The 24,494-nt window shown below is 45.9% G+C and overlaps 1 protein-coding gene across 5 annotated transcripts in view; it reads right to left on the reverse strand.

Moving 5' to 3' along the window:
- Window positions 1-24,494, reverse strand: part of SP6 (Sp6 transcription factor) — a 124,056-nt gene that overhangs the window by 50,157 nt on the left and 49,405 nt on the right. For 2 of the 5 annotated variants that reach the window (XM_084804747.1, XM_084804748.1), the window contains one exon: window positions 2,829-2,979. The gene's annotated coding sequence lies outside the window, so the exon portion shown is untranslated. Of the gene's footprint in view, window positions 1-1,506; window positions 2,980-24,494 lie in introns of those variants that run through there. The other 3 variants (XR_014783827.1, XR_014783828.1, XM_084804750.1) reach the window with 2 other exon arrangements.

Here is a 24,494-nt window from a genome sequence, read left to right on the forward strand (position 1 = left end):
CTGCCGGCAGACACTAGACGTGCTTTCCTATGTTAGGCTGCAGGTTCATGGCTAGTTAGAAAGCCGTGGTGCTACTCTGCCTAGCCTGCTGACCTCGCTAAGCCTCTGAGCAAGCTGAGATCTGATTTTTTGTCTACTAACTTGAGAACATGAGGAGGAGACCTGCTGCTGGATCAGACCAAAGGCCTATGTAGGCTGGCATCCTCTTTCCCATATTGGCCAACGAGATACCTCTGGGATACCCACAAGCAAGACATGAAGGCAAGACCGTCCCATCCTGTTTGCCCTACAGCGATTGGGATTCAGTGGATATTGCTTCTGAAGATGGGTGTGGGGGGTGCCATTTCGCTGTCTTGGCTAAAGGACTGGTCCTTCATGCATTTGTGCAATTCCTCTTTAAAGCCACCTGTTCAGCTATTCCATACAAAGAAGGAAATATTATATACTTCAGCATTATTTTAACATCTCTATATTACTTAAACTTCCATGCCACACCTTCAGCCCCAGTGCTTGGGACAGTGGCTGAGTCCATGTGGCCCTTTCTTTGTTATATTATGAAAAGTGCTTGATAGTAGCCACACTTCTGCCCTGGAAGCTGCACCCATAAGCCAGCCCCCCAGATGTAAAGGAAAAGCATTCAGCACATGCTCAGAGGGACTCACTTCTTTATTATAATTTTATATATTTGCGGGGCTGGAGAGGGTTCAGAGGAGGGCAACAAAGATGATTAGGGGTCTGGAAACAAAGCCCTATGAAGAGAGACTGAAGAACTAGGCATGTTTAGCCTTGAGAAGAGAAGACTGAGGGGAGATAGGATAGCGCTCTTCAATTACTTGAAAGGCTGTCACAGAGAGGAAGGCCAGGGCCTCTTCTCGATCATCCCAAAGTGCAAGACACAGAATAATGGGCTCAAGTGACAGGAAGCCAGATTCCGGCTGAACATCAGGAAAAACATCCTGACTGTTAGAGCAAGACAACAATGGAACCAAAGACCTAGGGAGGTGGTGGGCTCTCCCACACTGGAGGCGTTCAAGATGAGGCCAGACTCGAAGGTCTTATAGGCCCCTTCCAACCCTACTATTCTATGATTCTATTATGGCTAAAGCCCAGATTTCCAGCAAGACTAGGCTTAAATTGAGATTTGCAATTATCTCTAAGTAGTGACCAGTTAAAACGGGTTTGGAATGTTCAGCTTCCCAGATGTTTCTGGACTACAACTCCCATCATCCTTGGCCATTGGCCATGCTGGCCAGATCTGATGGGATTTGCAACCGAACAACATCTGGAAGGCTACACTTTCCTCAACCGTGAGTTAAAATCTTAGCTCAAGACACCCATCCGTGTTACCAGCCCTTCTATATGTCGAATTTCCCCATCTATGGTTATTATCTACTACAAAGCAAACAGAAGCCTGTTGTTTAGCAGATACACATGTCTGAAAGCCAAATACATGTTACATGTAGCTAGGGATGTACAAATTCTGTAAAATCCACTCCGCCTGTGTTTCACGGGTTGTTAGGTGCCTTTTATTCCATCGACTGTTTACAGACGGATTCATTTTTTTTTGTTATGCGGAAAAATAAGCAAATAATTCCATAAGAGGGTTCGCAACAACTTACATAATTTACCTGCGTGCATAACATTTAGCGTATTGTCCCTCGTTCCATTCAACTTCTCTCTGCATATATTCACCAGTCTCAGCAGAAACATGTGTTATTTTCCTATGAATAAATATGTGTACATTTCGGGAAAGTAAAAAAAAGACTCTAAAGTCCACGGGCTCTGCACAGCCTGAGGAGGTCGGTCCGCATTGGATTCCACAGGTCGGATTCTTAGAAATCTTAGCTCATTTTAGTCCATCTCGAAATTCTCCAGCATCCCTACACACAGCCCAACTGGCCTTTTTTTAGCTTGAAAGTTTACTTCATAAGGAATGATTGGACAAGGACTATAGCTCAGTGGTAGAGCACATTCTTTGCACACAGAAGGTCTGAGGTTCAACCCCCAACATCTCCATGAGTGGCTGGGAAAAAAAACCCGGCTTGAGACCCTGGAGAGCCGCTGCCAGTTAATGTTGACAGCAATACTGAGCTAGAGGATGGACTGAGGATCTGAGGCTCTTAACCTTTTCCCTCCTGTCATTTCTCTGCTCCAGATTGTTTTCAGGTTTCAAATGTATATTTGGCCAAATACACATTAGAAAACCCCACACAGGAAAAGCTACAGTGGGGTGATCTGGAACATGACAATGGAAGGGGAAATGGCACCCTTCCCCTTCACTTCTCCGCTCTCAATTGCCCCTTGCAAGGTAACTTTCCAAACTAAAAAAAAGGGCTAGGAAGCTGTAGCTAGACGCATTTGCGTGTAACATGCAGCTTGGCCCCAAGGCAAGGCCGGCCCAAGGCATTTTGATGGCTGAAGTGGACCATCCAAATGACATCTTTCACTTCCCCGTGCTAATCTGACTGAAACGAAGGAGATCTGTGCGAGAGAATAGTCCCGGGGCTCAGCAGAGGGACGTTGAACTCGCACAGAGTGTATTTCCTAACAGTAAACCCAGCCGACCCAACAAAACGTTTTATGAAGGACATCTTATGATCTTTCTATTTGGACGTTTCAACTATGGTTCAGAAAGCATTCCCCTTATGATGTTGTGTGGGATTTTCCCTCTCTAGAGTATGAAGGACTGCCACAGCCAGACACAGTATACTGGGTGGCATGGATGGAGCAGAGCTCATAGCAAAAATATATTGTTGGATGACTTGATTGCATTCATACCTCAGAGTCTGTTTGATGCTTAAATCTTTGCCCAGGAAGGAATTCCCTACCTCCTTGGATTGGCCACACAGAAGGGCTCATTAGTGATGGAGCAGATGCTTTGCATGCCGAAGGTCTCAGGTCCTATCCCTGGCATCTCCAGTTAAAAGTCCGAGATCTTGGACAACCTCAGCTCCTATGAGGGTGGCCACTCATGCATCACTGAAAAAGAGGAAATGGCTTCAGCGAAAACGAGGACAAAAGACGACAGCAATTTGCATTACATTTTCATATGCTGATTTATATGTACAGATGTACATTTAGAAATGATTACCATCATTTCTAAATAAAACTACAAGACATCTCGCCATTGTGGGGAAAACTGAATAGGTGACCTGTGTGGCTGCTCAGTGTGTCATGCAGGTGCTAGCTGCTGATGGACAGCTTCAAGACCCCATGGGTGCTCTCCTTTCTTAGGGTTCTTGGCTTTAAACTAGACTTCGACTGGACAGCCTGTCAGGGATCCTGAGCCCTCCCGCTGAGTAGCAAGGCAGCAGAGACTCGCTGTGCAGTCTACAAACTCTTTTGTTTTCGGATTGTGCGGTGAATCGCCGCTGCCTCGCTACTCAGCGGGAGGGCTCAGGATCCCCGGCACAGCCCATCAAATAGAGGGCACCTTCAAACACAGGACTGTCCTCTGTAAGGCAGGACACCCGGCCTCCCTAGCTGCTGACTATCAGAGTAGACAGTGCTGACTAGAAGGACCAAAGGTATGATGCAGTGTAACATATCTTCATATGTTTGATGTTTTATACCTTCCCTGTGCAGTACGTGACTTGGTTCGCTTTTTTGAGTCACCTGGAGCTCTGCAGGCATTTTTTTCTCTCTACAGGACACCTGCTGTCTCTGCTCGTAGCAGATAATGGCCTGGATTAGATGGGCAGATCTGTGCACAGCAGTGCTTAATTTCTTAAAGAAGACAAGAAGGTGCCATGCTTGCATCTGTCTGGAAACAACGCCCCAAAAGCCAAGTAGTTTGATCGCCTTTGAAGTCCTTTTTCCAAAGCCCTGATCTGTGAGGAAGGACTCTCTATAGCAGGGATGGCGAACGTGTGGCCCTCCGGATCTTGTTGGACTGCAACTGCCATCAACCCTACTCAATATACCCAATGGTGAGGGATGATGGGAGTTACACTGCGACAACATGTGGAGGGTCACATGTTCCCCATCCTTGCTGTATACTTACATAGGGGAGAGGAGAAAGTACTCTGCACCTGCACAGGGGCAACTTAATCTATTCATATGTTCCAGAGTTAAGCCATGGTATTGAGAACAGATGTTCAGGACTAAGCCCTGATGAGTCTTACCAAGAATTAAACTTTGGGGAATGTGGCTGGTTGGTAGGTGGGTGTAGGTGGCCAAACTCGATGGCTTTAAGGTCCCTTCTAAGTCACAGGACTAGGACTGCCTTCTCCCACACAAACCTGCCCAGCCACTAAAATGGTTCTCAGAGGCCCTTCTTTGGGTCTCCCAAAGAAATTTGCAGATGACACAAAATTGGGTGGGATAGCTAACACTTTGGAAGACAGAAACAAAATTCAAAGTGATCTGGATAGACTGGAGCGCTGGGCAGAAAACAACAAATGAAATTTAATACAGATAATTGCCAAGTTCTGCACCTAGGAAAAAGAAACCAAATGTACAGTTACAAGATGGGGGATACGTGGCTCAACAACACTACAAGCGAGAAGGATCTTGGAATTGTTGTAGATCACAAGCTATGAGCCAACAACGTGATGTGGCTGCAAAAAAGGCCAATGCTCTTTTGGGCTGCATTAATAGAAGCATAGCTTCCAAATCCCAGGAAGTACTAGTTCCCCTCTACTCAGCACTGCTTAGGCCTCATCTGGAGTACTGTGTCCAGTTCTGGGCACCGCACTTTAAGAAGGATGCAGACAAGCTGGAGAGGGTTCAGAGGAGGGCAACCAAGATGATCAGGGGCCTGGAAACAAAGCCCTATGAGGAGAGACTGAAAGAACTGGGCATGTTTAGCCTTGAGAAGAGAAGACTGAGGGGAGATAGGATAGCACTCATAGAGATATGATAGTACTTGAAAGGCTGTCACAGAGAGGAAGGCCAGGATCTCTTCTCGATCATCCCAGAGTGCAGGACCCGGAATAATGGGCTCAAGCGACAGGAAGCCAGATTCCGGCTGAACATCAGGAAAAACCTCCTGACTCTTAAAGCAATACGACAATGGAACCAATGACCTAGGGAGGTAGTGGGCTCTCCCACACTGGAGGCGTTCAAGATAAGGCCGGACAGCCACCTGTCAGGCATGCTCTGAGTTGGATTCCTGCATTGAGCAGGGGGTTGGACTCGATGATCTTGTAGGCCCCTTCCAACCCTACTATTCTCTGATATGATGCTATGATTCCCCCTACCCTATTCAGAAGTAAACTGCAACAGGATCTTTTCAGTTGTGGCACCCTGACTCTAAAATGTCTTCCTCAGGGAGGCTTGCATGATGCCAACCCTGATCAGGGCCAGGTTTAAAAAAGCCTTAAGCCAAGAGCCCCCTGGTGGGACCTCTATGTTGGCAGGTTTACCTGGCAGCAATGGTGAGGGGAGTAGGAAGCCATTTGAATTTTGCACAGTGCCCTGGAACAACATGACATCAGTGGCATTGTGGGAAATTAAAATGGTGGCTCATAGACCCAGACACCGGGGCAGGTGTCAGTGCTGTGGGCCCTGCCTGGAGCTGGGGCCCTGGTGGCTATCCATGGGTGCTGGTTGCTGATGCCAGTTCTATCTTTTTGATACCATGTGAAGAATTTTTTTGCTTGCCCAGGCTTTTTAGATGCTGGCTTTTTGTACTGTTTTAAATCTGTCTTTGCTGCTACTCTTGTGCAGCCCTTACGCTATTTATTGATGCCTCATGTTTAACCAGTTCACCACTCTGAAAGCTTTTTTTTAAGGGCTAGAAATCCCTTAAATAAAGAAGTGCATGTTATGGACATATATAAACTGATCAGAACTTGACAGTGGTTCTGAATAAGCTGGAAAATATGGAAGGATCTTTCTCAGATTTTCATCTTCAGATCTGCTGGTCCTCCTGACAGGTACTTTCCTTTCAGTCATTTGACAGCTAGGAAATTCACCACCACCAGCTTGAATTTAGGGGTGTACAAGAACTCCTTTTCAGTTTGCAAATCATCCGAACTTGCCCTGTTTGCAACCCTGAACGCATTTTTTTCAAAAAATGTTCACACATTCCCAAACTTGTGATTACGTTAGAACAATTTGCATTTTTTGGAAAATGTACACTTTCAAATGCACACTTTTTTAAAAGTACGCTTTTTCACGCTGTAGTCAATTGGGAAAAATATATACAGAAATGTGCACTTTTCCTGTTTGAAATGTGCACTTTTCTAACAAAGCAAAAAACATGGTACAAACAAAAACAGGAGTGTGCCAAACTGAGCTTCGAAGTGAAATTTGGAGAATTTGGGAGAATCCAAACATCCCTGGTTCTCCCATCTCTGCTTGAAACAGACACCTCCTTTCACTCTTCAGTCCCAAACTCTTTGGGTAACTCTTTCATCTGATTTTCTTAGTACGTTTAAAGAACTGCCCTAAGAATAATCAAGAAGTTTGGACTTTCTGGGCTACCTGCTCCCTTCTTTTCCCCTATTCCCTCCACCCAGTTCTTTTAATTTGCAACCCCCCATCCGCCCGCAAGCCTTTTTGGCTGATGGCAGGAAAGACCTGCACTCAGCACATGACTAGGGCTTTTTGTCCTGGAGACAGCGCGTCCGTCGGTGGGTTTTTGATGTCTGCAGTTCAGAAGCCGCCCTTCCAGGTGGCTCAAAAGCATCTCTGTGGCTCAGACACATAGACTCGTGTCTGCATCTCCCACTCCTACCTCAAATCCCTTCTTCCTCCCTCCTCCTCCGCTGCCTTAAGACTTTGCTTCCTTCCTCCCTGGGATCTGTAATTTGTTCTCTCTCCTTCCCTCCCTCCTTCTCCCTCTTGTTTTCCCCCCATTTATCCACCTGGTAACAGGGCTGTAAAAGGCAAAGCTGCCAAATTGGTAAGGTTAAGTCACCAATATAAAGTCAGGTCTTCCTCTCTGTTATCTGTGGTCCTTGCTTTCAGTCTTGTTTGCTTCTCTACTCCAGTCTTTTTCATCTGAAATGGATACATGGTCTTCATTTCTTCACGGAGGTTTCCAAAATATCGCTAAATATTGGCGATCCAGATAAGCTTTGCAAGAGCTGAGCAATAAATCAGAGGGCTTCTTGCAATACTGTGGCTCCTTTGCTTAAGGTATACGTCACAGGAACTGAGCTACTAGGTTTGGGAAGAGCTCTGCACCTTTATTATGTATTTGGAAAGGTCTGAGTTACTGAATCAGATCTGACCAGAGCTTCTGGCAATCCTTCAGTTCTTCTTCAAGTGAATTAATGTTAATCACAGCAAATTAATTGTCAAAGAATTACAGTAGATGAATATCTACAATTCTAAAATGTTAAAGCCTGGATGTGGTTTGTTTTTGTTTTTAAATCTCTGCCGCCATCTCTCTTCCAACTAAGACCAGCTCTCTTATGAGCCAGGGTGACGCCCTTGTCCCAGGCAGCGGATCTGCGTGCCAACCTTTCTTCTCCACTGTCCAGGAGTGGTGCTATCAATACTTTGCTGCAGTAGGAAAAACTCTTCTTTCAACCACTCCTGGGCAGCGGATCTTGCCGCACTGCCTCACTGTCTGAGGAAAGATGCCTACGTCTTTCAGAGAGCAAGGCATTGTGGGTCAAGATCTGAGATGGCCTCCCAACCTGACTCAGCCTATTTAAAAAATAGTTTTTCCCACTGTGGGGAAAAACGGTAGAGGAAAAACAGCAGCGGTGCTCCTGCAACTGAGTCCGGCACCATCTCAGATCCCGCCTCACAATGCCTCGCTCTTTTGAGGAAGGGTGTTTATGCCCTTCCTCAGAGCAGGCATTGCAGGACAAGATTTATTTGAGATGGCGCTGGGCTCACCTGTAGGAGCGCCGACACCGCTTGGCTGTGGCGGGAAAAACGGCGCTCCTACGTCTGCCTGGAGAGGTGTGGCCGTAGCGAGCAGGGGGTCAGTCACTGCACTGCTGTCTGCTGCAGATTGGGAGAGAGGAGGAGGAAGGGGGGGTTGGCAGCAGTGGCGGAGGAAGCTGGGGAAGGGGGTAACTCAGGCGGCAAAAGTAATTGGATGCTCTGAGGAGACCTCAACTCTATCTGCTCCTCTCTGATTTCAAATGCTGAATATTTTCCAGATATTCTCTGAATTTGAGAATAGGTGTTGCTGTATAATTGTTTGGGCTACAGCTTAGTGGCGCATAGCTCTGATCTCACGTGGAAGACATAGCTCTGACCTCCCAACAAAGGTGAATGGTCAGGGGTCTGCAGCCTCCTCCACACCACCCATCACCTGCTGCCTGAGGAGATTGCCTCATTTTGCTTAATGGTAGAGCTGGCCCTGGGTAGGCCTGGGAAAGGCCCCTATCTGAAACCCCAAAGAGCCATTGCTAGTCAGTGAACGTAGATAAGAATGAGCTACATAGACCAATCAGGACCAGCCCTATTATTAGGCAGATTGAGACAGCCACCCCAGGCAGCAGATATTGGGTGTCATGAAAGGGCAGGAAATCAATAATTATTTAGAGAGCAATCCTATGGCCACTAGACACTGTCTAGGGGACCATAGGATTTTTCAGTTGACTGGCTCCGAGTTTGTAGACAGCGCTTGGAGCTCAGAGCCAGGAAACTGCGCTCTCTGCCCCTCTCCCTCCCCGCCTGTGCAGGGAGAACTGCAGTGGCTGCCTCTCCGTGCTCGTAAGACAGGGTACAGAGAGGGCGAAAGGGGGCATTCCCAGTGGGCGGGGAGGGGAGGAAACCACAGAAGCCCCTTTACATTGCTTCCTATGGGGTCTCCAGGCCTGTTCCCACCCACTCTCCGATGCCCCAGCTAGACACGCAAATTTGTGCATCTAGCCAAGAACACAGGGCAGATGGAACACGGAGCAGAAGATCCTCTCTGTGCCCTGCATTGGATAGGTGTCAGCCTCCGAGTTCAGAGGCTGACGTCTATCTTGGTAGGATTGCACCCTTATTTTATTTTTGTATTTTTGCTACCAGGGAGAGGGAGAGGGGCTTGTGGGATTTTCTGCCTGCTGTGCTAAAATAACATGGGTGGCTTTGGTACTATGCACAAGCTAATAACCAACAAGCCAATACAAATATATCTATAACCAATAAGTTCAAAACAATAACATACTATCCACTTAAGTTATTATATTAGGTGGGTGGTCACCATTCGCTGCTCTGCCTCAGGCAGCAAAATGTCTTAGGCCAGCGGTGGTTTTACACCAACATGGTGCCCATGGACACCAACGTGACTGTAGATACCTCCCTTGGCACCCGCCAGGTTCCTTGCCTCGCCTGATTTTTTAAAAAAATTCTCAATGTGTTCCTTTAACTGGGAGGCTGGCATGCTGCAAAGGGACGGGCTGCCCTCCAGCGCCATCTTTGAGTTCGAAAGAATGGTTTTGTGTTTTGGAGCTCAGACTTGTACCAGGTTCTTGTGCAGGCTACGTTTCTTCTAGTCTCACCACTTTGTCTTCTGGGAAATGAGAGTTTCGTAACTAGCCTACCCCAACCTAATGTTGTCCAGATGTGTTGGACTACACCTCAGTTCATCCCCAGGCACCATGCCCAATACCCATTCTCACCGGGGATGGGGGGATGTGCAGTCCAACACATCTGGAGGGCACCAGGTTGGGGAAGGGTGCCTTAAACTCTACCCCCCCCTTTGCCCTTTTTAACCTCTCATACCTGAGCCATTTCTCAGGCAATGTTCAGCTTCTGACAAGGAGGGTGCTGGGGCTGAAGACCCTGGAAGCTCTTCCCCCGGTTCCAAGACCCTGAGGGCCAGCAAGTATTACGGGAAGGATACACTGCAAAACTCACAGCACTATCTTTAACACAAAGTAGAATTACCAGCAAATCCTGTGGCACCCCAGCTGTGGAATGAGCTCCCTAGAGAGGTTCGCCTGGCACCTATGTTGTACTCCTTTCGGCACTAGGTGAAGACCTTTTTATTTTCCCAGTATTTTAGCATTTTAGCTTCCTAGTCTTTTAGCTCTGACGTTTTAAATCTGTATTTTAATTCTCTGCATTGCTGCTAGGTTTTATTCTGGTTGTACTGCTATATAGTGGTTTTAAGCTTTCCTATTTTATATTGTTTTATGCTGCACTTTGTGGTTTTAATTTTTGTGAACCACCCAGAGAGCTTTGGCTATTGGGAGATATAGAAGAAAAATACATACATACATACATACATGTATTTGAAGGGGAGAGTCTATTTCTAGGGTCCATATTGAGTTCTGAAATTCGGGACGAAATACCTCATGATTTTGATTACGATGCCTCAGCCGTGGCCCTTTGGAAGTGCTCCTGCGCCGCTCCCATTCTTTTCAATGGAGCTTGAGCAGGAAAGCCTCCCAGTGGGTTATGCCCAGCTGGCTGGGTGGCAGAGAGAGCTGAAAGGTTCCTCCGGATTACTTGGATTGCACTCACACATGAAAAGGCATTTCCCCAACCTGTGTCAGCTGGTCATTCCCTCTCACCCTCTCCTGGTTTGTGTGGCTTAGCTCATATGCACAAGTCGCCTATGAATCTTAGTTTAATTTTTTTCTTTAAGAGCAAGTTTCTAGCCCTTATGGCTGCAAAGTGTGCTCAGAAGCTAGAGGTGCAGTTGAATAAGATTTCCAGTGGTTGGGGTGAAACTTCAGTGCCCTGCATAACTCCTTCATCCTTGTCTTTACTAGCAAAATTAGAATAACTAATGTAAAATAGTTTAAAGTTGTTGAATAACTAATGCAAACTAAGTTTAGCAAAATTTGCATAACTTATAGAGATTGCAGAATTTAGCTTTGCCTGGATACAGAATGGTTTGTTTGTTTATTTTTTTGCTGTGGAAATAACACCACCTTATTTATAATCCTGTTCCAGACTGCCAAGTTTTGGTCAAAATTTGACAGTGAAGCCAGCCTTAGCCTGAAGATGGTTTTTCAGATGTTGGAAAGCAAGCAGGGCTCAGTTAATTGCTTTTCACGTTTGTGTATGTGTGTGTTTTAGTTAAGCCAAGCCAAGCCCAACTATAAATCACTCATTTACTGAGTTCCACACCCACGAAACAGGGTGGGGTGGTGTAAAGGAGATGGTACCAGAGACGGGCTGGTTTGCTCGTGCCTTAAGTTCCCTTTGGAGCAGGGCACGCTTTTGACAAAGGGGAAAAAGACAAGGAGTTCAGGGCAAGGTCAACAGGATTACAGGATGGGATGTTTCTGCAAAGGATTTTGTAACCATATCACTTTCTCTCTACTTTCTTTAGCAGGGGTGTTGAACCTCAGGCTCGCAGGCCAAATATGGCCTTCCTGGTGGCTCAATCACACCCTTTTTCCCTGGCCCCACCTTCTTTCCCTCTAACCACTGATTGTTTGGTGGTTTCCAGGCTTTTGCATGTTTTTTCCCCATTCAAAAAGGTTGAAATGCCTTTCCTAAGGCTTCTTTACTGGCAGTAAGAGCTTTATGCTAAAACACTGTATATTGTTTTTATGTTGTACTTGTGGTTTTAATTTCTCTGAACCGCCCAGACAGCTTCCGCTATTGGGCGGTCTAGAAATGTCATAAATATATACATAAATATGCTGGCATTTTTGGCTCCACCCCTTTTACCTTTGGCTCCTCCCACCAACTGGAATGCGGCCCCTGCAAGCTTCTCCAAAACTGAGTTCAGCCCTCAGGCAAAAAGAGGTTCAACACCCCTGTTCTGTAGAGAGGGCTGATTTCACTGATCCTATATAACCCATCACATTTTAGCCCTCAAAACAGAAAGGCTCCACTGCAGAACGCAATTGCAATGCAAAAATTGCAAGGTGCTTCCATTTGGCCTTACCACACTCACTGCCATGTACTGAGCAAAACAGAAGCAGACGATTCACCAATCCAAAAGCCTGACAAAGGGCACGGCTGCAAACTTGAATGAATAGAATCAACAGATAAATCAACCAAGGCATTCATTGCCGGTTAAATTATATCCTAACTAATTGATGGGGCAGAAATTGAAGGGCACACTGTCAGGCAGGTTGTACACATGTACCGTTCTTTCCTCCCCTATGATGCATTTTCCAGAAAAGAAATGTAAAGATGGCTTTTTTTGTCCACTTTGTATGCAAAGCTAGCTACTGCCCTGGCTCAGAGTGGCTTATTTAAGCCACGACGAACTGCGATGCCCACAGGTGCCATACTGAATATTCAAGCCACGGCTTGTCATGTCATCTGAACCTAGGGACCGTGGGTTATGCAAGGGTTAAACAACCCTAGCAGAATCCATGGCTTGTTTTATGGTTATGCGAAGGTTGTTTAAGCCTGGAGTAACCCATAGTTCCTGGGTTCGGACAACACGACAAGCCACAGCCACAGCCACAGCCTGAATTTGCAAAATGGCCACCCACACGTGTGCAACCGACTATGTTTTAAATAAGCCATGGTGGGCTGTTTGATCATGCGAACTGGCCCACTTTGTATTTTAAGATGAAACCTCAAAGCTTTAATTCTAACAATAAGAACCACAGGCAATCAAAGCTGACAGTGCTCAACTGAAACAGAGTCCAAAAGTATCCACTGAATTTTAGATATTTCCACTGTACTGATGAGATCTGAACTTGTTTAGTTTTGAAGCCGTTTCGTTTTTGCACTACTTGGGCCAAACTACATGTGACACTTAGTCACATGTGTTTTCTCTCTGGCATTTCTTCCTTTTTCAAAATGCAATGTGAGGATTGAAACCTGGATAGGAACACTGAGTGGTTGGGGGGCTTCTTAATCCTTACTTCTCCATGGTTTTCTCTCTTAAAAATTCCCCCAAGCTGTTTTTCCTATTGCAGTAGAAAAAAATACAGGCAGCGGTGTAGTGGTAAATTTTGACGTGCAGGTGCTCATCAAAACAGTCTCTTTTCAGCCTCAGAGGGTAGATGTACGGAGTGCTGCATGACTCCTTCCTTCCACCCCACACCAAACAGCAGCTTTTACAGAGCAAAAGAATGCCATGGCACCAGTAGCGTAGTGGTAAATTTGGAAGTGCAGGCGCTCATCAAGACAGTCCCCATAGCCACACCCCTGAGGAGAAGCCAAAAATGCAGGCAGATGCTTTGATCCATATCAGCAAACCAGTTCTAGCCGTTTTCATCTCCATCAGAAGCAGGTCTTTAGTACAGCTAATGGGCCTTAATGCCTATTCAAGACCAAGCCACCCCAAAATACTTTGCATTACAATAGGGAACAATATATTATTGTGAGGGAAGTGCATCTCTCCCCTGCTACTGTGAGGATCGCAGCTAAACTCAAGAGAGAGCAGGGAAACCAGGGGGTTGGATGGGCGGTGGCAGATGATATCATAATCCCTGCTAATCAAAAAATCCTGACGCTTTGACCCTGTGAGCCCTGGCTCCACTACACCACTGGATACAAGCATCCTAGAAGGAAGGCGATGATTTATTATTATTATTTTTACGTAAAATGCGCTGGAGGGAAAAGGATTAAGAAGGGTTTTCTAATACAGATTGCAGCCTTCGAGGCTGCACTGCGTAAAAGAGAAAACGTTAAGGGGAAAAAGTACAAATCTGCAGATTGGTCCTTACTCTAACAGGTAAGTCTGTATATTCAAGATTTTCAAATGGAAATATTAAAAGATTCCCTTTCCTTCCAATAATGGTTGGTAACTTTTATTCGTTAAATACTGAGGAATTGCCATTGATGATGCTTCAAAGAGAAACTTATCAGGCAGGAGATAATTTGCAGGAGAAAAGGAGCAGGCAAGAGATCTGTTAAGCATCCCATCTTACTTGTTGGTGCTACCCTGCAAAAGTCCCACTTCTGCTACTGGGGCAGAGTTGTTGAACCTGAGGTCTGCAGGCCAAATCCGTCCCTCCGGATTTCCCTAGATGGCAACACCCCTTCTCCTGGTCCCAAACCCTTTCCCCTGACTGCCAATCATTTCATGGTTTCCTGGCCTTTGCGCAGTCCCCCCCGCTTCTAAAAAGTTGAAATGCCTCTCCTAAGGCTTAGTTACCAGCTGTATGAGATGTAAGCTAAAATACACTGGTCTTTGGGGTATTTTTTGGAATTTTGGCTCCAATCCTTTTGCATTTGGCCCCTGGGAAGGTTTGAGGCCTACAGAGGCCGGGGGGGGGGGGGAGTCAGGCTTAGTGGCCTTGAGTTTTGGGAGGGGTAGCCTTGAGAGGAATAATTTCATTTCTCCAGTTAAGTGTCAGTTTCATTTCTCCAGTTAAGTTTAATTTCTTCAGGTCTGAAGCAGTACTTTCGATTTTGAGGGAGGAGGGTGTATAAAGAGAGCAAGAGAGCCAGTAAGAGCAGAGACAGCCAGAGCCTGAAGTGAGAGCAGAGTCTGAAGAGTGAGCAGGAAGAAGCAGCCTAGAAAAGTCTAAGGACAGCTAGGGTAAAGGAACCTGCATTTTGCAGCCTTTATATTCATTCATTCATTCATTTATTCATTCATTTTCTTTCTTTTATTTTCTTTTGCCTTTTGTATCACTTAGCTCTATTGTGTAAATACCTTTAGTTGCAATTTGTTTGCTTTAAATCTACAAGTAAACTGTTGTGGTTAAACCCTGTGTCTAGAGTGTCAGTCACCCCATGTCTACAGCCTAAACCCCATGTTACTGGGAAGGGGAAGTTTAAAAGAAGGAAGGTGGGACTCTTAAGGAAGCAAGAGATCCTTAAGGAGTTGCTCAGGGGGTCCAGGTCATAAGTAGAACGTTGATAGCCCACTTCCTTTTGCCACTGGAATATAGCTCCTGGGATATTCTCTGAAAGTGAATTTGGCTCTCAGTCTGAAAGAGGTTTGACATCCTTATAGTAGGGTAAGAAAGGGTTGGGAACCTCATGTTCATTGTGATGCCTTGAGACATAAGTCAAATTAAATCAATTTATGAAGGGGATCACACAAATTCAATCTAGTTAACCACTCTCCACCCTAACACCACCTAGAGGCAAGATTATCCATTCACCAGACATAGATATATACACGCACACACAGTTCAGCCCATGCATCCAGCCCACATGCCATAGCAAACAGGTACACTGCAAAATATGAAGAACAAATCACTCCAGTAGAGCATCATAGGGACTAGTAAACTGGAGAAGATTAGAGGCACACTACGCAATCCTATGGATGTCTACTCAGAATTAATATGTATTGAGTTCTATGGTATTTACTCCCAGGCAAGTGTATATAGGATTGCACTCTTGGACTCCTGGATTTGGTACTTTGCTAAGGGAAGGAAATTAATGTAATTTATTTGGACTTGTTCTTGCCCATTTAAAAGGTCTCAATATCTTTCTTTGTTTTCTCAGCAACCCTATGAGGCAGGTCAGGGTGAGAGAGACTGACTTGCCCAAATCTGTCCAGTGGGTTTCATGGCTGAACAGGGATTTTAACCAGGGTCTCCCATATTTAAGCCCAACTCCTTGTCTAAAGCATCACTCATGAGTTTTGTGCAAAGGGTCACTAAGCTCAGCTCAGCGGGAGAAAATGGATTCTGGTGTGTAAAGCAAGAGTCAGTATACCTTCTCTGATCCATCCATCCATTCAAAATATGTTAAAAACTGCCTGCCATCTGCCTATTGCCTGTCGCCTTTGAGGCCTGCCATCCTGTCATTGGTTACCTTGTTGTGATGGCTTGGAATGATCCTCACGGCGTTAACAATAGTAATTGGATCTTGACAAACACATCTTTGAGGGGATTGAAAGCCTTGAGGAAAAACTCGGGAGCTCTGTGCTGTAAGAAGGGTATGGGGGCAATAATAGTGGTGCTAGGCAAGCAAACAGGCAGAATACTGAGTGGGAAGAGGCCCAGTGAAAAGGCAGGTGAAGAAAGGGACAGAGTTGCTAATAGGCTGAAAAGCAAGAAGATCTGAAACAGAGTTTGAGGAGTCATGGGGCTCCTTCACACTGGGCTTTTATCCTGCGATTGAGATTGCTCCACGGAAGTTTGCTGGCTCTTTACATGACCTAGCAGTCATCCCAGGTCTCCTGCACTAAATGCCCTTTGTTCCGTTTTTAAATAGATTGCAGATCGTGAGCTATCAAATTACCCCGTTGTGTTCCGCTTCAGTTCCCTCCGTCAAAAGAGTTAAAGCAGCAAGAAGAGGAGAAAGATCAATGGAAGATAATGGAAGACTCAGATGGGGGGGAGGACGGGGGGGAAAGGAAGCACATGTAAAGGGAGTCAGTTGTGATCCTACATTTAAAACGGAAGCAGAAAGCCCCATTTTAAATGCAGGGTTTTCGGCGGGTGGAGAAAGGATAAGCTGGGGTCGACTTGACACAGGGTCCAGGAACAGGAGACCTGTTATGGTATGTGAGCTTTGGTGGCTGCGGGACATTGGGGCAGCGAGCCAAGGGAACTAGCCAAAGAGGGATGGATGTCTGAGAACATCAGAATTGTTTCACGTCCTGATTTGAATTTCCTGTCTTAGCTCTCCCAAAGCTCATCTTGAGCTTCTCAAAGCTCATCTCGAGAACCAAGCAATTTTGCTTAGGTTCAAGGAGTTTTCCTGAGAGTCATCCTCTTGCAGCGCTTTGTGTGACAGCCGACAAGGCCAACAGCAAAACCGGTAAGCTTAAAAAATAGAAAAGAAAAAGGAAAGAGGATCAACCCTAAAAAACCAATAATCTACCACCCAAAGCAGTAGATGGAGCCAGGCCTGCTCTTTAATCCAATTCTTCCTCTTCACACACGCACTCTCACACATGACCACTGCCAGCCACCGCAACTCTTTTCACCGCTCGCTTGGAAAATGTTCAAGGGTTGCAAGCGAAACTCCCTCAGTGATCCCGGGTGCCTGTCTGGCTTGGTTCCCCTTCCTCAGCTGCTGCTCATCCTCTCCTAGGGCAGCTTCCACGCAGCTGCTTGGGAGCTTCTCAAACAGTAATTAGAAGGGAAAAAAAGGGGGTAGGCAGGGAAGAAGGAAAGGGAGCGAGGCAGGGAGATATCTCCTGTTCCCGCAGGGCAGAGCACATCAAACACACTTGAGCTGGCTTTTGTGAAACTGACGGCAATTTCCTCTTCTGTCATAAAACAAATTGTTGTTTGTCAGGAAAGTCAGTTGGTCGTGGAGTGCCATGTGCACGCTTGCCCTACAGGCCGGGTGTGTCGTGAAGGGGGCTCAGTGCAAGAGGGAGATGTGGTGGCTGGCTAGCGCAGGCTCGCCTGAAGTGAAGAGCGTGTGACACTCACAGCTTGGGTTCAATTCTGTACTGTGGACGTTTCGGGGCCTGCTACAAGACAGTCAGGTTGGCTTGGGGGCCTAGAGAACCCTGCTCACCCTAACGCCTAGAAGCAGGGCTGGCTCAAAGTATTTTTGGTTACCGAGGAGGAAAAACTAACTCTGGCACCACAAAACAAAATCCTCCCTCCCCCAAGAAGTTCTCCTGCACAAGACCCTTTGAAATAAATGGGACCTGTGCAAGAGCGCGGCCATATGGAGATGAACCCTTGTGCAGGAAAACTCTCTGCTGGGTTATGTTCCATAGGTCCTATCTATCTGTGGCTCCTAGCACTACCGGTCAAAATATACCATGCAGCTATTCCAACTTCTCCTCCTCAGCAGATTTTTATGGAAATAAAAAAAGGGGGGGAAGGAGCAGCAGGAAAACACCAGAGGGTTACAAGTGAAAGAAGATGGCAGCGATGTCTGGATCCTCTGTAAAACTGCCACAGGACAATTGCACAATAAGATCCTGATCTGGAAGCACACCAAGTCTGACTCTGCTGCCCTTACCTCCACTCTCTACACCATGCCACTATCCAGGCTGCCATCAGGACAAGAAATAGTGAGTTTAAAACCAGTTGTTTCCTAGGCCAAATTCAAGGTGTTGGTTTTGACCTTTAAAACCCTGTATGGTTCTGGCCCCCTATCTCAAGGAGCGCCTCCAGCAACACCAGACAGGCCGCTTAACAAGATCAGCCTCGGATGGCCTTCTCTCTGTCCCATCAGCCAGGACAGCTAGACTGGTGAGGACGAGGGAGAGGGCCTTCTTTGTGGTGGCCCCCACTCTGTGGAACTCCCTCCCTAGGGAACTCCGCCATGCCCCCTCTTTAATGAGCTTCCGCCATGCATTAAAAACGTGGTTGTTCAGGCAGGCGTTTGGGGTGGGTTAGGGTATTTTTAGAAATATGTTTTTAAATGTAGAATTTTATTGTTTTAAATTGTTTTTATTATTGTACATTGCCCAAAGTGGCTGGGTGACCAGCCAGATGGGCGATTAATAAATTTAATAAATTAAAATAAATTAAATTAATTAAACAATAGAGAGGTAAATTTAGGCTGAGATGATGATGATGATAACAAGCATTTATGCAACGTTCAAATCACACATATTAATGCAGTAATAGTTACAACAACTCTGCAAGCCATTAGTATACTCATACTGCAGGTTGCTATAGGGAGTATGGTGCGTTGCCTAAGGCCACACAGTGAGTTTTTGGCTGAGGTACAATTGGAACCAGGAACATTTCAAAAAATGAAAACTGGCTTATACTGTGTCAGACCACTGGTGCATCATATATACTGTAATATATACCAGTATCGATATATACTTGTTCTCCAAGTGCTGATCTTCATGAAGCAAAAACGACACCATCCCTCCACAAGAGTATCAGTAGGGTTGGGGGAACCCCAAGGTTTGCAAAAGTCCTCCCCCCCTAAAAACACATAAACCTTTAGAAAAAAAATAACGCTACGGAGGAAAATAAAAACGAAATCACCCCAGTGAGGACTGAGTGAGCCGGTTTGCACGACATGAAGGTGGTTAATAAGCCTGTTGACCACCCCCATGTGTGCCAGCCACATGCTGGCTGATTTCCCCAATTACCCTCGCCTGGTGCAGGTTGTCATGATGTCCAAACCTGGCGAGGATGGGTGGCTGGGGTGGTTAACAAACGACCCAGAACCCACAGTCTGTTGTAGGGCTGCTGGATGCTTTGTGAACTACCCCAGCTAGCCACCATTGCCAGGTTCGGACGTCACAACAACCTGCGCCTGGCAAGGGTAATTACGGAAATCACGTGATCGGCATGTGCAGGACTGATTAACAAACCACCATGGCATATTAACCACCCTTGTGTCATGCAAACCTGGTCAGTGACCTGGTTCTCACAATCACTGTGGCTTATTAGCCATGGTAGGTTGCAGGATGCACAGATGCCAGGTTGGCGATCTAAGCACCCACCACCACAGCTTCTTGTTACATGCAAACCTGGTGAGGGGGAAGGGGTTGTTGTGGTGGTTGACAAGCCACTCAGAGCCCATGGGCTGTTTTAGGGTTGAGGTTAGCTTGTCAACCACCCAACAACTCACCCTCACTGGGCTTGCACGTAACGAGAAGCTATGGCACAACCCCACCATGCCCCAAATATTCAAAATCGCTGCCACCACTGCGATGAGAAGCCCTGTAGGGAAATTCACCCAGGGTGGCTTCTTGTTACGTGCAAACTGGGCTAGTGACTGTTGCGGATGGGGAAACCAGTGGGAAGGGGGAATGGAATGGGGTATCCTGAAAAAGAACATGATGGGAGTTGGTGACACACAGGAGTTACAAAGGGCTTGGCATCTAACTTATATAAGTGGATTGTAGCATCTGAAACAGGCATAAGTGACCAGCTCCAGATGGTGTGGGAAACAGTCCTTGGAATTCATATAGCGGAAGATACTTCAAATGCATTGTCGGATAAGCGTCCATTTAAAACAGTATTGGCTAAAAATAGGGAATTAATGTTAACACTGATCCGCAGATGGTATCTGTGGAAACTATCAATGATGAGCCAGGGGCATCCCTGGAGTGTTGGGTGGGTACACAGGTACAGGAACGTGTATGTATGTGTGGTGGGTGTGCTCTAATGTAAATACATTCTGGAAAACGGTGTTTCAAGACATTAGTTCTATAACGGGACACTGGGTTCACCCATCTCCATATTTAGCCCTATTAAATTTATATATAGGATTAGATGTTGGTCTGCAAAAAAAGGAATTAGTGAGCCATTTACCGTTAGTGGCAAGATGGCTGGTAGCCAAACATTGGTAGGATTGTAAATATTGAAAGCTGCTACCAGAGAGTATGGCAGATTGCTCTGCTAGAGAAATTGACACAAAAGGTAAGGATAGCTAGAGGGCAATCCATGATAGACGGGTTTGAAGGGATATGGATTAAATTTATTGAATTTGTGAATGTACATATTGGTATATGCCTCCGTCAGTATATACAGGGCTCTGGAGAGCATAGATTGAAGGAAATAGGCCCCTTTGTTAATATGTTGAAATGAAACGGTGTGTCAATGGGTGATCTAGGAATTAGGATATGTGAGCAATGAATTATGGAGTTCTGAACAAGTAAATTATTATTATTTATATGCAAGGTAGAAATTGAAATGTCAGTGAACGAAGATACTGTTTGATTTATGTAACCAGAAGTAAAAAAAATAAAACAAATACCAACAGGTCCATGCTACTTCCCTAATGAAGCTGGAACCAAGAAAAACAGAAAGAAAAAAGAGCACAACTGGCTAGTTGGAACCCTAACAGGAACATGTCTAGTCTGGTATTGTTTGCTCTGGCTGGCAGCAGTTCCTCCTGCCCAGGTCTTCCACAGCCCTCCCGTCTGAAGTCCTTTCACTGGAGGAGTCAGAGATTGAACCTAGGACATTCCGCATAGAAAGCACATGCCCTACCATTGAGATAGCCCCCGCCCTCCTTCACTTTCTGGTTCAGAACTGTCTTTTATGAACAGAATGTTGAAATGGTTCAGCGATGGAGCAGAGCAATTGATGCTGCATAACTTCCTTCTTTGAGGGGTTTCAAAGAAGGTTGGACAGGGGTCTGAAGGAAGCAGTTTGGGATTATGGTTACGTAGGGTGGCCATGTGTCCTATTTTATAGAGGAAAGTGCTTTGAGTGTGGGGGGAACCATTTATTTATACAGGCCAGCTGTGACAGCAGGTACTAGCAGAACAATGAACTGAAGAGTCTTGGGCAAATGCCCTTTCTCATTTGCCCTTGTAGTTAAGTTGCCACAGTCTTAATTGAAGACTACATATGATTTTATACCATTTCCTCTTTAATAACTTTAGAGATTGTTGGTGTGCCTTCCCATTCCATCTTGTCCCTTTTTATTCTGGTTCTTGCTAGTTCACCTCTGCTTACACACATTGTGCAGGATTTATCATCACTGAGGCTCCAAAAAGCCTCTGGGATCTGACTTAAAAGAAGAAAAACCTGGCCTCTCCTAAAGTTTTCTAAACCAGTCAGTTGACAGCCTTGAATAATTCATGCCTGATTTTTAATTATACCCACTTCCTTTCCCTCCCTATCCTCATCAGAAAACATGTATTGTCATCTAGGGAGGGGAGAACCTGTTTGACCAAATTTAGAACCCATTGATGGAAAATGTCCAAGATTTGAAGCCAAATAAAAAATAGCAATAGTTTAATAGAAACGAGTTCCTAGCTAGCACTCACCCTATGTTACGTCATTTGTGGGACCTCATTAGGGCTCATTAACAAGAAACAGACACACCGTATTTTGCAAAAAGAGAATGCATGACCAAAAATACAACATGTAACACCACTCCTGAACTTGGCTTCTTGAGAGGGACATGTTTAGCATGTCCAGGCCCTGCTGTCACCTGAGGTGGTTCATCACCAGGGCCGGCTGTACCATTAGGCAGCCCCCTGGCCATTCTTCTTGAGCCCCCAGTCATTCCCCTCTGCTGGAAGGCAGAGCTAGTGTGCCACATGGCCTGCCTGGCACTCCCTAAACTAGCCTGCTGCCCTTAGATGTGATGGAGGTCATTGTCCCATTGCCAATGTTGGGAGTAAAATTCAACTGCCAGTCAGGTCAGCTTCTCTGTGTGGGCTGGGGGCTGGGGGTGCCTGTGTTGATTTGGGGTCCTGATTCTGTCAGGGCCCAGCCAGCAATAGAGTCTTTTAGATTACAAAGATGAAACGAACATAAAGATGACAGTTTATTGATAGAAAATGGATGCGGAATATATATACAAAGAAAGTTCACGCCTCCCTTCAGTTGACAAAGCAGGCACCCTTGTCACAAGCTGATATATTTTATTATTTGTTTAAGACAATTATATCTCCCCATTATCATTAAGATCCCAGGGCAGCATACAGTTAAAATGATTTAAACAGTATAAACAGTATATGTCTATCTGAGTCCCCAAGACAGACAGGGAAGCCTTTGCTGGGCCAAAGGTTCTCCAAGCTGGTAATGCGTATTTCCCCTTGAAGTGAGACCAAAGATGGAGAGCCTGGGGGCCTGATCTTACAGGCTTCTCTCTCTAAACTTGGGAGTTGGCAAGAAGCACCTCTTCCCCTCCCAACAGCTATTCGGGAGGAGGGGGGCTTCCCTCACCCAAAATATCCCAGCCTGAGAACTTAATTGATTTCCCAGAGCCAAGGAACACATGGAGGACTTCTCTGCGCAGGAGTGAGATGAGCTATTACTCCCTACCCCAGACCCGTGAGGTAAGTAGGCATATGCACAGTTGTTGACATATGAAACTGCACTTGCTTGATACCAATTAAAGGTATGTGAGAGGCTCACCCTAGAAGCCCCCTTCCCCCCATCAAGGGGCCTACTTTTGTTAGCTAAAGCCTGCTAAACTCTACAGTGTTAAACTACACAGGTCTCTGTGCATTTAGGGACTCTGTGAAGTCCACATTTTCTGCTCACCAATCAACCTACGACAGTGCCGCTTTGTCCTTTGCCTCAGGCAGCAAAATGTCACGGGGCAGCCCTGCCTGTCACCTATCCAGCTGCCCTATGAGGAAGAAAGTGGGCTCAGCAAGGCATGCTCTGTCCACACATGACTCAAGGTGCCAATGTAGCACACAGAGGTAACTCTATACCATGAGACAAGGTGAGCAATACTCCAGACATCATTAAGGGTAGTAGTGTCAGCGAGAGGCAGACAGACCTGACCCGTGGGAGACAATTCACCTGGATGTTCGCCTCCAGAAGTCTCACTGCAATCGTCGGGTGCTGTGTGATTGTACAGTCATGCTTTTGTGTAGTTATTCTTTCATTTTAATTAGGCTTGTGCGGGAGAACTTATTTGTGGATCGTGCCCCACATTAATTAGTGGGAGAGGGTGCCATTTTGTATTTTCCTCCTCAGTCACCAAAATGTGTTGGGCGGTCAGGCTGGTTGCTTTTAGCCTCTCATATGTAATTCTGTACCTTCTTTTTCAGATGACACCCCACCCACCCCCACAACAAACCATGAAGCAAGAAAAAGGGCCGATGGTGGTGTCTTTTTGTTGGAAATCATATATCTGATACAGACTGACCAACTACAATTAACTCCTTCATAACTTCAGGACTAGCCTAGACTAATGTACTCTTATGACATGTTAGGTGACAGCCATGGTGAATCACATTTTTATGCCACCCTTCCTGCAAAGAGCTCGAGCTCCTAGGGTTGCCAGCTTTTCAACCAGCCTGAGCTGCTGTGCCTTTAACAGTGGCTGATCTGCAGCAATTAGCATTACAAGAACTCTCTTTAATCTCAAGGTGTATGGGTGGACTGTTGGCCCCCCTCCTACACTCCAAATTCCTGTTACCAGGGTGCTTGCAGACAAAGGGCACCAACAGCCACCAATCAAAAGGCATTGTGCAGCTATTCTGTCTTTCCTTCCTTTAAGGGTTTTCTTTGGTAACAGGAAAAAAAAAGATGGAAAAAGTGGTGGGAAAGCAGGGGAGGGCAACAAGTGGAAGACAACCTAAAATTCTGTAAATGAGGCAAGGCGATCGCACAATAAAAGGCTTCTCTGGAAGCAACTTCAGTATGAGCCACGGATTGAGTTAACTTGCAAAGGGCTTTACTGTGATACATTAAGCTCCACACACAAGCTGATGACATCCAAAGGCAACAATAAGAGGACATACAGCCAGGCTGTGTGTGCACCATGGGAGCACAGAAGAACGGTACTAGGTATAGAATTGTTTTCCCAAGAACCTCAGCTGTCATTTAAAAAAAAAACATAGTCCATAGTCGTTATGGCTGAAAAGCTATGCTTCAAAGTATGTAGGCTATTTATTTATTTATTTCCCCTCACTTCTCTCCTTCCTCCACTAAGGGTAGCACACAGGGTTCTATTCCCCCGTTTTATCTTCACAACAATCCTGTGTGGTAAGCTGAGAGAGCGAGCGACTGGCCCAAGGTCATCAAGGCCCATTTTGGCTGAGTGAGCATTTGAACCTGCATCTCTGCAGTCTTCTACTCTGACGCTCCAACCGCTATATCACACTGGTATGATTATCACACTAGCTAAGGGCCCCCCAAATGTGGCAGCATTACTGAAGCTAAACAGGTTTGGCAATCTGGAGGGGGGGGGCCCGCTCCTGGAAGCCCTAGATAAGAGCAGGCTATGCAAACAATACAGAAATATTCTAAAAATAAACTAGCTAAAGGCCCATCAAATTTGAAAGGCAGGATGGAAAGCTCGAATCCAGGGGTGGGGAACATTCTCTCCAGGAAATCTGTCAGGGACTACATACCAGCAGTGGGTGGGGCTGGAGCAGAAAGTGGGTACAGCCAGCGCCATCCCAT

This window comes from Heloderma suspectum, chromosome 6, assembly GCF_057233095.1.
Source record: "Heloderma suspectum isolate Gila_16-S chromosome 6, 16-S_ref, whole genome shotgun sequence".
Classification (NCBI taxonomy): domain Eukaryota; kingdom Metazoa; phylum Chordata; class Lepidosauria; order Squamata; family Helodermatidae; genus Heloderma; species Heloderma suspectum.